The sequence below is a fragment of the Balaenoptera physalus genome, assembly GCF_965194825.1.
Source record: "Balaenoptera physalus genome assembly, chromosome: 3".
Taxonomy (NCBI): domain Eukaryota; kingdom Metazoa; phylum Chordata; class Mammalia; order Artiodactyla; family Balaenopteridae; genus Balaenoptera; species Balaenoptera physalus.
In genome coordinates, this window is record NC_138890.1 from 165,249,253 (window position 1) to 165,262,304 (window position 13,052).

Sequence of the window (13,052 nt, forward strand, 5' to 3'; positions counted from 1 at the left end):
TCCGTCCAAAGTCTGTCCAACAGGTGGGACGCTCATCAAGCGCAGACTTGCCTTCCAAGAACAAACAGGTCGCGTGGCTCAGCTTTCCTGGGGTTGTGACAGCGACAACCTTAGTCCCTTCCCGCGACAGGTTGGGGGGAAGCGCTAACGGAGTGAGTTATAAGATAATATGCTTCTGGAGTCTGTTTCCCAAGTTGCTGGAGATTTCTTTAGCTTTAGAGCTATGGAAATGTCATAAAAGCGGGGGAGGGTACTGGATAACCAGAATTTTAAAACGCGCCTTCCGGAAAAACTTTTGTCATCGGACACATTGGATACAAAAGTGCCTTCACCGACGACCTTACTTAAAAGCAAGGGGGCGAAGGGCCCTCCGCCGGCTCCTGCTCCGCCCACCCCACCCCACTCCACGCCCGCCCGTGGGTGCCGAGCCTGGGGCCCCAAGCCGCCCCGCCGTCCCCGCCCCGCGACCCGCACTCACTGCTCAGCCGGGCACCGCACCACGGCTCGCGGCTGCCCCCCGGCCACCGCTTTCTCGCCCTCCAGCGCCGCGGCCCCCGCCTCCCCCGCCGGCTTCTCAGCACAGCTCTCCCCCGGCCACGCTCCGGGCTGAAGCATCGTCCCCCGACTCATGGGGCCTCCGCCGGCGGCGGGGCCGCAGGGGTTCGGCCGCCTCCCAGCGATCCGGAGCCCCTCCCGTCGGGGCACCCGGCAGTGGCCGCCACTGCAGCGCTGCTGCCTGCCGGCTACCGACGGCGCACAGGACGCTTCCGCGCGCGTCACCACCGCCCGCCCCGCGGCCTCTGACCTGCGACGAGTGGGCGGGGCCCGCGACGGCCGGGAGTCCTGCGACGCGGAGCCTGCGCCTGCGCCTGCGCCTGCGCCTGCGCCTGCGCCTGCGCACGCGGCTGCGCCTGCGCACGCGGCTGCGCCTGCGCACGCGCCTGCGCCTGCGCACGCGCCTGCGCAGCGCCTGCGCACGCGCCTGCGCACGCGCAAGCGCACGCGCATGCGCCTGCGCGGGCCGAGCAGCCCGAGAGGACCGCCCACGCGAAGCGCTATGGCGAGTGCTCCACCCCCGCGCGCCGCCGGCCCGCCCCAGAGTTCCCCGCGCGTGGTCATTGACCTCAGGCTCGCGGTAGCTGTTCGTCCTCGCGTACCCGGGCGTGAGAGAGAGAAAGCGCTGGACAAGTGGCGGGACTCGGCCTCGGTGAGGAGGAAGAGGGCCGGCCTGGGGCGTGAAGGGCACTAACATGTTTGGGCGCCTTACAGTGTCGCTCTGGGCTTCGGAGCCTCGCCCTCCGCCGGAGGAGTTTCCTCGGCTGTAGAGCGAGGGATGTGGTCCGAGTGGGTGATGTGCGGCTTCCCCGGCCTCCCAGGGGCGATGCCGTCACCACCCGCCCCGAGCCTGGAGCCCGGCGGGCTCTGGCCTTCGGCATGGTGCCGCGCTTGTCGCTCCAGAGCTGAGTTAACAGCCATCCCCTCCGTGAGAAGGGGGACACGGTCCTACCCAGCCGGTGGGCCAGCGTAGCTGCTTGTGTGTGTGTGTTGTTGGACTACATTCTTTCAAATAGGAAATTTGGGGGGCTTCCCTGGTGGCGCAGTGGTTAGGAATCTGTCTGCCAATGCGGGGGACATGGGTTAGAGCCCTGGTCTGGGAAGATCCCACATGCTGCTGAGGAACTAAGCCCGTGCTCCACAACTACTGAGCCGCCTGCCACAACTGCTGAGCCTGCACTCTAGAGCCCACGAGCCACAACTACTGAGCCTGCGCTCTAGAGCCCGCGAGCCACAACTACTGAGCCTGTGCTCAAGAGCCTGCAAGCCACAACTACTGAGCCCACATGCCACAACTACTGAGCCTGCACTCTAGAGCCTGCAGGCCACAACTACTGAGCCCACGTGCCACAACTGCTGAGCCTGCACTCTAGAGCCCGCGAGCCACAGCTACTGAGCCCGCATGCCACAACTGCTGAGGCTGCGCTCTAGAGCCCGCAAGCCACAACTACTGAGCCCGTGTGCCACAACTACTGAGCCCGCGTGCCACAACTGCTGAGGCTGTGCCCTAGAGCCTGCGAGCCACAACTATTGAGCCCTCGTGCCATAACTACCAAAGTCCGGAGCCCATGCTCTGCAACGACAGAGGCTGCTGCAGTGAGAAGTCCATGCACCACAACAAAGAGTGGCCCCCGCTCACCGCAGCTAGGGAAAGTCTGCAGCGACGAAGACCCAACGCAGCAAAAATAAATTAATTAATTAATTAAATAAATCTATTAAAAAAAAACCAAATAGGAAATTTGATTGAGAAGGAGCAAGAGCAAAGGGAAAATATTAACAGACTTCAAAGATGAGAAGACAAAAATGTTTCCTGTCCAGGGAGGGAATAGCAGAGTAGCTGCTAAAGATGAGCAGCAGTCATGGGTGCAGGGGGCAAAGAGCACAGGGCCAAAGTATGGAGGAAGGGAATGGCTTGGGCAGTTCGGAAACCTACAAGGGGTTCTGGGGTAAAATGGGTTCATAATGGGGTTTTATTGAAAGATGAACCTGGAAGAAGGGTACTGGAGACCAGATCTTGAAAAGCCTCCTTCAGCTAACGGGAAACCTTGTGTTTGATCCTCCTTGAAAGATCGGAAGGAGATTATTTTAAAAGGTCATTTTGTCTGCAGTTAGAGAAAAGGTTGGAAAAGGGACAGGGAAACCAATATAGGGAGACTATGTAGTAATGGGCATCAAAGGGAGAAACTGGCTGGAAAGAATACTTGCATTTTATGGCAAAGAACTGTGGCGGGTTTTCCACTTTAATTTTATTTGAAAAAGTAAAATACACATGCTAAAAAAATTCAGAGCATACAAAAGAATATGCAGTCGAATTTTGTATGGATGTTAAGGGTGTGGGATTATAGTGGGATGACTAGTGTCCCCTAAAATTCATTCTCCAACTGGAAATGCAATGTGACCTTATTTGGAAATAATCTTTGAAGATGTAATCAGGTAAAATGAGGTCCTGCTGGATTAGAGTGGGTCCTAAATCCAATGTCTGGTATCCTTATTTAAGAAGAGAGGATGCAGACATATATAAACACAGAAGGAATTAGGATATGTGAAGATGGAGGCAGAGATTGGGGTGATGTAGCTAGAAGCCAAGAAATGCCAGGAGCTGCTGGTAGCTAGGAAAAGACAAAGGTTATTCCAAAGAGCCTTCAGGAGAAGCATGGCCCTGCTGACAACTTGAGTTCAGATATCTCCTCTCAAGAACTGTGAGAATAAATTGCTGTTGTTTTAAGCCTCTCGGTTTGTAGTACTTTGCAGTAACCACCCTAGGAAACTAATACAGGGATAAAGATGAAGGCTTGTAAAATACTATCAGGCTGAATTTATTGATAAGAGCCTACAAAGCAGATACATTTTACCTCAAAGGGTTAGAAAAAGATTAAGTTTGTTTGATTGTTTGCTGAGTATGTCTCTTCCAGTTGTACCTGTGGAACTAAGAAAATAACCACAAGATGGCTTTCAGAGCCCAGTGGACTCACTGTGAGAAGAAACTGGCAAAAACACCATTGATCACTGACTTCCTTCCACCCAAAAGTGTCTACACTAAATGAAGTTGAAGTGCCAGAACTGCCTAGGATACTGTAGAGGAAGATCTCCAAAGTCTTGGGAAGATGGGAATCTTAGAGTTGATTTATCATGTAAGACTTTCTCACCCACCTCAGGAGGGTCCAGAGGACATTCCCCTTCAACATGACTATGAGAAGTAATTTGTGAAGTGAGTCCCAGCACCTTGAAGAGATCTGCAATTGCTCCTCTCTGTATTCAGATGTATCTTACAATGGAATCTGTTATCATCAAACAGATTCTTAAATGCAGTGGTGATGATGGGATCTCAGGGTGGCAGGTAGGGACCAGTGTGGTTGCTGTAACGGACAGCTGAGCCAAAGCAGTTATCAGAATTATCTGACTCGCAAAGACCTATGGTATCGGCTAGTTGCTCATGGTGTCCCTAGAAAAGAAATAGATGGATAATTACTAAATTCTTACTTGGTCTTTATAAGCAGAAGAGTTCTGGGAACTCCCTGGTGGTACTCAGTGCTCTCACTGCCGAGGGCCCTGGTTTAATCCCTAGTCAGGGAACTAAAATCCCACAAGCTGCACAGCGCAGCCAAAAAATATATAAGCAGAAGAGTTCCAGGTCTATGAACAGAAACCCTAACTTGTGTCACCAAAACAGAAAGTCACAGCCCCTCAATCAGTTCCCAGGCTTGAGCCAATTTACATACCCAGAACTCTGAATGAAGGGGAGGCCAGGTCTTCTTGAGGAAGGACCCTACTTCAGTGCCAAAAATGTATAGTGTTAATTTTTTCCCCAGCCTACCCCACAGGGTCCTATAGCCATCAACAAGAGTGACTGTGCATTGGGGGAAAGGAAATAACCAGACTTTTGGGGCTTAGTAGACAGTGGGTTTGACCTAATTCATGGAAACCCAAAATATCACTGTATCTACCTATCAGAGTAGGGGCTTGTGAAGGTCAAATTATCAGTGGAATTTTAGCTCAGGTTCATCTTATGTTAGGCCCAGTGGGTCTCTGAACACATCCTGTGGTTATTTCCCCAGTTCCAGAATGCATAAAAAATGGACATGCTCAGCAGCTGGCAGGATCCCCACAATGGTCCCCTGACCTGTAGAGTGAAGGCTGTTACTGTAGGAAAGGACAAATAGAAGCCACTAGAACTGTTGCTACCTATAAAAATGTAAACCAAAACAATACCACATTTTTGGAGGGATTGCAAAGATTAGTACCACTATCAAGAACTTGAAAGTTGCAAAGGTTGTGATATGCATCACATCCCTTTTCAACTCACCTATTTGGCATGTGCAGAAGACAGATGGATCTTGGAGCATGACTGGATTTTTGTAAATCCGGTTATGTAATGATCCCTGTTGCACTGCTAAACCAGATGTGGTTTCATTGCTTGAGCAAATCAACACATTTCCCAGTACCTGGTGTGCAGCTATTGATCTGGCAAATGCTTTTTCCTTTATATGTGTTGAAAAAGACCACCGGAAGGAGTCAACTGGCAAGGTCAGCAGCACACCTTCACTGTCCCACCACAGGTTATATCAACCCTCCAGCCCTATGTCATGATTTAGTCTGCAGAGACTAAATCCCCTTCCCCTTCCACAGAACATCACACTGGTCTATTACGTTGATGATGATATGCTGATTAGTCCTGGTAGACAGGAAGTACCAATTACTGTACACATATTGGTAAGATATTTGCATGTCAGAGGATGGGAAGTAAATCCCCCCCCCCAATTCAGAGGCCTTCTACCTCAGTGAAATTTCTAGGGGTCCCTTGGAGTTGAGTATATCAAGATATCACTTCTAAGTGAAGGATAAGTTGTTACATCTGGCCCCTCCTACTGTTAAAAAAAAAGAGGCATAACACCAAGTGAGCGAAGAGAAGTCTCTGCAACGGTCCAGGCTGCTGTGCAAGTTACTTTTCCACTTGGGTCATATGATTCAGTTGACCCAGTGATGCTTGAAGTGGCAGATAGAGATATTTGGAGTCTTTGGCAAGTACATATAAGTGAATCACAATGCAAACCTTTAGGATTTTGTAGCAAAGCCCTGCCATCCTGTGAAGATAACTACTCTCCTTGTGAGAAACAAGTTTTGGCTTGCTGACGGACCTTAGCAGAAATGAATACTTACCCATGGGCCAGGTTACAATGCGACCTGAGCTCAGTGATCAATCATACTGATGGTATGTAACCTTGATGTGATCGGATGCAAAGGGCACCGCACCTCTGTGATCTTCCAAACACCCATAACCCCAGTCTAATGAGAGGAACACCAGACAAATTGCAAACTCCATTAGAGGGGCATCCTAAAAATTACTTCACCAGTTCTCTTCAAAACTGTCAAGGCCACCAAAAACAAGAAAAGTCTGAGAAACTATCACTCAAGAGGAGCCTAAGGAGACATGACAGCTAAATGTAATGTGGTATTCTGGATGGGGTCCTGGAACAGAAAAAGACATTAGGTTAAACAAAAGAAGTATGAATAAACTATGGACTTTAGTTAATAATAATGGATCAAAATTGGCTCATTAAGTAATAAGTATACCATACTAATGTAAGATATTAGTAATAGGAGAAATTGGGTACAGGGTATATAGGAGCTCTGTACTATCATATCCATTTTTCTATAAATCTAAAACTATTCCCCCCCAAAGTCTATTATATTAGAAAGAAATCAAACTCAAATCACCATGTCACAAAATGATAAACCAAGACTTTCCAAAATAAGGAAGAATGTCAAATCATGTTCTTATTTTGTACTTCAATAGAAAGATTTAAATTTAATTATTTCATCTTTAATCCTTTAAAATTGCTATTGTGTATGTGTTTTATTGTATACATAGTACATAAACACAGAGGTATGTGTGTGTATTTTTAATGTATATGTGCATATTGGGAATGTCCAAAAATTTTTTAACCAGCATTACAGAACTAAATTATTAGAGAACAAGTGTGTAAACTAAATAAGTCACAAACTAAATCAGAGTTTCTAAGAGGGAGTTGTGAAACATAAGCCCATGGACTGTGATATAATTACAGTTAGCCTATTGTTATGTCAAGATGAATAAAAAATAGCAGAAAAATCTATAAGCCTAAGTAAAAGCCTATATAATAACATTGCTAGAGACAATTCCAGTTAGTTTCCAGCTTCTTCTTAGAATCAAACATTCCTAAATTAGATAACTAAAAGTAAAATTGTGATATAATAATGTGTAAGTCCTTAGACTTGGTAACATATTTTGAACCATCTCAAACTGATATTACTTCTTCAATGGTCTTGCCTAGAATAGTTAATGCATGAAAGATTCTGAGCTCCTTTTCTTTGAATACTTCAGCCCTTATTTACAGTAACTGTTCATGAAGAATACTACTGAGCCATTACAGTTTTTATTTGTTGGAATGATTGATTTTTTAAATTCTCTATAAGGAACTTAGTACAAGTTGGATGCATATCTCCCTCTTCAATACCAAAAACTCGTATTTTACAGCAAAGTTAAAACACCCTATATTTTTACTCTATGGAATTTCCCAATGTCACAGCTATAAAAAATAGACTACAAGTGTATTCCGTACATCAGTTTCGAAAGTAGTCACAGGTACTTTTTAGTTTATTCTAGTTTCACAGGTTCATGTACTATACTCATGCTTGGCAGGAAGTATCACTAGTTTCACTTAAAAATTAACTACTCTAGGAATACCTGTGTATTTATTTGAAAGACACCCCCCCCCTTTTCAGCATGTCTCTTGATTGTAGAATGCTCATTATTTTTAAATAGGACTTTGGGGGTGGGAGCTACTATGTCTTTGCAGTTCTGAGACTAGAAGAAATAACTTTACAGGGAAAAAATTAGAAATAGTTCATTAAAAAATATCTTGCACTAGTAATAGTTTACCTAAAAACCCCCAAAATTGTCCACAAGAGTTTTTCTTGGGAGAAGTGTGTCATCATGAAATTTTATCATGAAATTCAAACCATTTCATACATAAGGAGACGACAGAGGATGATGTTATAAAAAGACTTGGAATTCTGGAAAATATTAAATGAGTCTTTTGCCTCCAGCTAAACAGAATTTCATCCTAAACAAATAATTCAGGCAGCTGATTATCTTAAATTATTTGAAGAGCTTCTAAAATGGAATTCCATACCCTTAGTGCCTTAATATCTGCTATGGACTGAATCATGGCCCCTCCAAATTTATATGTTGAGACCCTAACCCCCAATGTAACTATATTTGGTGATATGAGTTGAATATTTGTGTCCTCCCAAAATTCATGTGTTGAAACCCTATACTCAAATGGGGTGGTATTAGGAGGTGGGGCCATTGGGAGGTAATTAGGATCAAATGAGTCAGGAGGGTGGAGTCCTCATGAATGAGATTAGTACCTTATAAGAGTCACAAGAGTATCTGGTCTTGCATTTAGGTCTTTAATCCATTTTGAGTTATTTTTGTGTATGGTGTTAGAGAATGTTCTGATTTCATTCTTTTACATGTAGCTGTCCAGTTTTCCCAGCACCATTTATTGAAGAGACTGTCTTTCCTCCATTGTATATTCTTGCCTCCGTTGTCATAGATTAATTGACCATAAGTGCATGGGTTTATTTCTGGGCTTTCTATCCTATTCCATTGATCTATGTGTCTGTTTTTTTGTACCATACTGTTTTGATTACTGTAGCTTTAGAGTATAGTCTGAAGTCAGGGCACGTGATTCCTCCAGCTCTGTTCTTCTTTCTCAAGATTGTTTTGGCTCTTTAGTTTCTTTTCTGTTTCCACACACAGTTAAAATTTTTTTGTTCCAGTTATGTGAAGAACGCCATTGGTAAATTGATAGGGTTTGCATTGAACCTTTAGATTACTTTGGGTAGTATGGTCATTTCAACAATATTGATTCTTCCAATCCAAGAACACGGTATATCTTTCCATCTGTTTGTGTCATCTTCATCGTATAGTTTTTGGAGTACAGGAACTGCTAGAGGAAAATATAAGCATAACACTCTTTGACATAAATCGCAGCAATATATTTTTGGGTCTGTCTCCTAGAGTAATGGAAACAAAACCAAAAATAAACAAATGGGACCTAATTAAACTTAAAAGCTTTTTCACAGCAAAGGAAATCATAAACAAAATGAAAAGACAACCTACAGACTGGGAGAAAATATTTGGAAATGATGCAACCAACAAGCGATTGAGCTCCAAAATATACAAACAGCTCATACAGCTCAATATCAAAAAACAAACAACCCAATCAAAAAATGGGCAGAAGGGACTTCCCTAGTGATGCAGTGGTTAAGAATCTGCCTGCCAGTGCAGGGGACATGGGTTCAAGCCCTGGTCCAGGAAGATCCCACATGCCGCGGAGCAACTAAGACCATGTACCACAACTACTGAACCTGTACTCTAGAGCCTGTGAGCCACAACTACTGAACCCGAGTGCCACAAATACTGAAGCCTGCACACCTAGAGCCGTGCTCTGCAACAAGAGAAGCCACCACAATGAGGAGCACATGCACTGCAATGAAGAGTAGCCCCCACTCGCCTCAACTAGAGAAAGCCCACACACGGCAACGAAGACCCAACACAGCCAAAACTAAATAAATAAAAATAAATAAATCTATTTTAAAAAATGGGCAGAAGACCTAAACAGACATTTATCCAAAGAAGACATACAGATGGCCAGCAGGCACATGAAAAGATGCTCAACATCGCTAATAATTAGAGGAATGCAAATCAAAACTGCAGTGAGGTATTACCTCACACCAGTCAGAATGGCCATCATCAAAAAGTCTACAAATAATAAATGCTGGAGAGGGTGTGGACAAAAGGGAACCCTTGTGCACTGTTGGTAGGAATAAACTACTGCAGCCACTGTGGAGAACAGTATGGAAGTTCCTTAAAAACTAAAAATAGAGTTACCATGTGATCCAGCAATCCCACTCCTGGGCATATATCTGGAAGAGATGAAAACTCTAAATCAAAAAAATGCATTCACCCCAATGTTCATAGCAGCACTATTTACAATAGCCAAGACATGGAAGCAACCTAAATGTCCAATGACAGATGAATGGATGAAGAAGAGGTAGTATATTTATACAATGGAATACTACTCAGCCATAAAAAAGAATGAAATAATATGGTTTGTAGCAACACGGACCTAGAGATTATCATACTAGGTGAAGTAAGTCAGAGAGAGAAAGACAAATATCCTATGATATCATTTATATATGGAATCTAAAAAATGATACAACTGAACTTATTTACAAAACAGAAATGGATTCACAGACACAGAGAACAGACTTACACTTACCAAAGGGGAAAGGAGAGGGGATGGATAAATTAGGAATTTGGGATTAAAAGATACACACTACTATATATAGAATACATAAACAACAAGGACTACTGTATAGCACAGGGAACTATATTCAATATCTTGTAGTAACCTATAATGGAAAATAATCTGAAAAAGAATATATATATATATACACATATATATATATAACTGAATCACTGCTGTACACCTGAAACATTGTAAGTTGATTATATTTCAGTAAAAAATTATAAATACCAAAAATAAATTACATTTATTAATTTTTTAAAAAAGAGTCACAAGAAAGTTTGCTCTTCCTCTCTGCTCTCTGCCAGGTGCAGATATAAGGAGAAGTCAGCAGTCTACAAATCAGAAAACTTTCCTTACCAGAACTCAACCGTACTGGCACCCTGCTCTTGAACTTCCAGTCTCCAGAACTGTAAGAAATAAATTTCTGTTGTTTAAGCCATCCAGTGTATGGTAGTTTGTTACAGCAGCTTGAATTCACTAAGACATTTAGAGATAGGACCTGTGAGGAGGTGATGAAGGTTAAATGAGGTCATAAAGGTGGGGCCCTAATCTGACAGGGTTGGTGTCCTTATAAGAAAAGGAAGAGACACCAGACTTCTCTCTCTACCATGGAGGACACAGAAGGCAGCCATCTGAGAGCCAGGAAGAAAGCTCTCAGCAGAAACCAAATCAGGTAGCACCTTGATCTTGTACTTCCCAATCTCCGGAACTGTGAGAAAATAAATTTCTGTTGTTTAAGCCACCCAGTCTATGGTATTTTGTCATGGCAGCCCAAGCCAACTAAGACAGTATCATAGAGTACTTCTTTATACTTACCTTTTAGGACAAGCATCTGGGTTCCTTTGGAAAGGAAGCCCAACATTCATACTGTACACTGGAATTTAGAAAGAGCTAGAGGGACAAATTGTAGAAGTTTCCTAAGAAAATAGAGGTAAGGAAGAGATTCTTAGTCATTTCTGTGCCCTAACATAGGAAATCTTCACCTCCTAGAGTAATCTGATGTTAGGTTGATGATTTTCATATAACCTCATCTTGTCTCCATCAAAGTCAGAGGAGAAAACATCACCCTACTATTACCAAAAACTCTCCACTTGCAATAAGGTAGGTTGTCAACCATACTTGGTATGACTTAAAAAAGTCATACCAGGATATTGCTGACAAAGTAACAAGGGCTTTCTAGATCTTTTGCTAATCATTGTCTCATGAATTTTTTCTTTTTACTTGCTCCAGAATTTTAGAGGATAGTTGACTAGGTCTTCTCCAGAAGATAAGGCGGCATAATTTCATTATCATTGCATCATTTTCCAAAGACCCTGGCAGCTAGAATTCACCTTAAAATAATGATCTTCAAAGTGGGGTACCTCTATCTCTTGAGGTACACCAGGGCCACTTCATACAGCTGTGCAGCATAGGCCCTGGGGTGAAAGATACCTTTCACAGCTGTACGAGGGCATGGATAGGACTATTTTCCTTTCTGACCACTTCGCTTATGTTCACCATGTTCTTACTTTACAAAAACAAAAGACTGCTCTCTTATCCATCCCAAATCTTACTACAGTGTGTCTCTCAAGGGCTGTGTTGCCCAATACAATAGTCACTAGTCACATGTGGATATTGAGCACCTGAAGTGTAGCTGGTATGAATTAAGATTTGCTGCTTGTATAAAATACTACAAGGAATAGTACCAAAAAAAAAAAAAATGTAAAACTACCTCATTTTTAACTTTTTATATTGACTGAATGTTGAAATGATTATATTTTGGAAATATTGCATTACATATAACATTAATTTCACCTGCTTCTTTTTGCTTTTCAAACAAATTTTAAATTACATATATGGCTCACATTGTATTTCTAATGGATGGCACTTCTACTTTCAGAGAAGTCTCCAAAATAAGGCATCAAAAATTTGCATTCAGGCTTTGTGTCTTTCCTTTTCTTCTCTTTAAGAGTGGGTATTTTGGTATTCAGTGGAGCAGTTTGGCCAATATGTTCATTCAGATATAATGTAGAGTGTGGTTATAAGAGTGATGATAATTTTACTCAAAGAAAGCATTGCTCCTGAGGGAGAGTGTTGAGAGAACCAAGCAGAGTATAGGTAAGAAACATTGGTAGCATCTTAGGTCATCCAGGTGACATGCAAGGCTCTCTGCCTTACTTAGCACTCTTCCTTAGAATTAGTGTTTATAAGTGAGATGATTGTCCTATAGTAGTCCCAGATTGACTGTAAAGACTGGATAATCAATCCTTTTGTAATTCAGGGGGTTTCTAATTCTTTGCTTTCAACAAATTTGATGGAGAACCTAAAGTTGATGATTTAAAATAACATTTAATGAGAGATTACTGTGAGATACTTTTGGCATGCAATTCAGAAGTTGAAATAATTGAATGACTTTACTATAATAAAACTATTTTCATCTATTTATGAGAACAGTGTCTCTGAGTGCTTATATCTGTAAAACCCCAAAATAGGAATTGAATCTAGATTAAATTGTATCTCTTTCTAACAATAAATAACATTCATCAATAGATTTTGAGAGATGTATCCAATAAAATTTTACTAATTATGTGTAATTATTATCAAAATTTATCATATATTGTTTCAAATTTTAACTACTGATAATTATGATAATAAAACTTTCAGGTAATTTTAATTTTTAATTTTAATTTTAAAAGACTTTCAAACATAAAAATACACTGCATTACATAAAATTCTGGGAATGGAGAATGGAGTGAAAATAATATTTCATTGAGAAAAAGGAATGATGTGAAAGGCAGTCTTTTTTATGAATGATAGTGAATTTCTAATAAATATGTTATTTTGATGGTACTGGAAACATAAGAGTCATGTGATGATTTTATTTTAAAATGTCAACATTTATAGTATAATGGAAATGACATTCTTTAAAACTACATTTCTAATGGAAAATTTTAGATGTCAACTTTCAAAAGTGGAAACAGTTTCACAGTTTTTCAAAACTCTTCTAGGGACAAAGTGAGCAAAAAGATTCAGATGACTGCCTCAGATGGCAGCTAGTCAAAACCATCTCATCTGATAGATGTAGCAGCTGAGGACCACAGGTTCTGTTCCTGAACCAGAACCCAAAGCCACATTTAGTCACTGGCTCCGCAACTCCAT

The 13,052-nt window shown here is 42.4% G+C and overlaps 1 long non-coding RNA gene across 2 annotated transcripts in view; it reads left to right on the plus strand.

Moving 5' to 3' along the window:
- The first annotated feature begins 1,025 nt into the window (after nt 1-1,025).
- LOC309659090 overlaps nt 1,026-13,052 on the plus strand; it is a 46,711-nt gene continuing 34,684 nt past the window's right edge. The window contains exons 1-2 of one of the 2 annotated variants that reach the window (XR_014262573.1): nt 1,032-1,207; nt 10,220-10,323. This is a non-coding gene — a long non-coding RNA (uncharacterized lncRNA). Of the gene's footprint in view, nt 1,208-10,219; nt 10,324-13,052 lie in introns of both variants that reach the window. The other variant, XR_014262572.1, reaches the window with a different exon arrangement.